Consider the following 1,811-nt stretch of genomic DNA (forward strand, 5'->3'; position numbering starts at 1 on the left):
ACCTTTAATTCCATTAGTTATTAAATATGCACACCAAATCATTTTTTTTTTTTTGCAACTAACTTCTAATTCCTTTTTTTTTTTTTTTTTTTAATTTGTTTTGGCTTTTCAAAACATGGTTTCTGCCTCCCAAGTGCTGGGATTAAATAGAGGTATGCCACCACTGCCTGGCCTAATTGCTTTTCCATGTTTGAGATTTATATTGCCAATTCCAATTAAAAAACCAACATCAACAAAAATTAACAACAAAGACACAATGTTCCCAAAATCTTACTAGGACTTCCTAACTTTGCCCAGTTTGTCCTATAGCTGAGCTGAACCTTCAAATGGAGCTGCTTCAGCTATGCTTATAGAAATTTATTCTGTTTGTGCCTTCTTAAGTTTGTTAGCTAAATTCAATTGGGCTTGGTGAAATTTTTGACCACATACAACACTTGTTGGCAGAACATGTAGTTACCAGGACAGAGGGCCAGCAGGATGGCACACACAGGGAAGCTGCCAAGTATGGTAGGTACCCTTATCTCTGGCACCCACACATGGAGAAACCAATTCCTGCAAGCCTTCCAACCTCCCCTTCCCCATGAATTAAAAAAAAAAAAAAGGACCGTGTCTCTCTAGCCCCCACAACCTGCCCCACCCTGAACCTCAGTGTTTGTTGTTTTTCAATTGCCTTGTCTGAAGTATTTGCTTACATGTAGGGCATCACCAGAAAGTTCTGATAACAGAAAATGAAGTAAGTATTCCCTCATCTCTAAAGTGGGGCTTACACTATGAGGTTAACTGCAGAAAGTAATTGTCTACTGCCTGGCAGGCAGGTCTGTAATCCCAGCCATCAAGGAGGTTAAGGTAGCAGGATCACAGCCTGGGAAATTCACTGCGACCCTACTTCAAAATGAACAGGGGCTTCTGGTCAGTGGTAGCTTTTCTAGAATACCTGAGGCTACAGTTCAAACCTCAGTGGTTCCCTGCCCCACAAGATGCCTGGCAACAGCACCTTTAGATCTCTCTGCTCTCTCCTACTCAGCTTCCTGGATATGCAACACCCTTTGTTTAGACTTCACTGTGCTCTAATGATCAGGACAGGGCCTGCTGCTCTATTAACTACCCTCCCCCCTCCACTTACACAGCTGCTCTGTTGTATCTTATCCCTGGCTGCTGCCTCAGTTTCTCATTCTTTCCCTCCCTGAGTTTTCTCTTGGACACTCAACTGGGAAGACATTTGGGAAATCATGAGAGTTCTGCTGTATTGAGAATACTGAGGGTAGCCTTAGGCGGGTAGCTGGTGGGTAGTATCCACAACAGATATGTGACTAAGGTCACTTGGAGCTGAGTACAGTGTAAGCAGATGTTTAAAGACAACCTCAGAACTAGGGCATGGATCTGACATACAGATGGGCACAGCTAGAAGCTAGAACCACACACAGCATCATGCTCCCTCACATCAGGAACATAGGACTGAGGGACAGTGTGACCCTACACTTGCACTTGGGAGTGGGGAGGGCAACCTAGGAGTCTGAGGCCATCCTAAGCAACAGGAACCCCAGAGAAACCTCTCCCCAAACACACAGCTAGGTGTGTTATGGTTCTGGGAAGGATTAAAGATTCCAATGTGCTGTTTCATTAAAACCAGGGAGAGGGCATCTTCTGTTTAGTAGTAACTATGAATGAGAAACTAGATAGATAGAACCTAGATACAGGCAAGGAGATGGTAATTTTTGCAGGACCTTCTCCACAATCTACCTTTTCAGGAAAAGCCAGTCAGCTCAAGGGCTTATATGACAGAATTAAGCATTCCATACATGAACATGTCT

The sequence above is a fragment of the Phodopus roborovskii genome, unplaced genomic scaffold (assembly GCF_943737965.1).
Source record: "Phodopus roborovskii unplaced genomic scaffold, PHOROB, whole genome shotgun sequence".
NCBI lineage: Eukaryota > Metazoa > Chordata > Mammalia > Rodentia > Cricetidae > Phodopus > Phodopus roborovskii.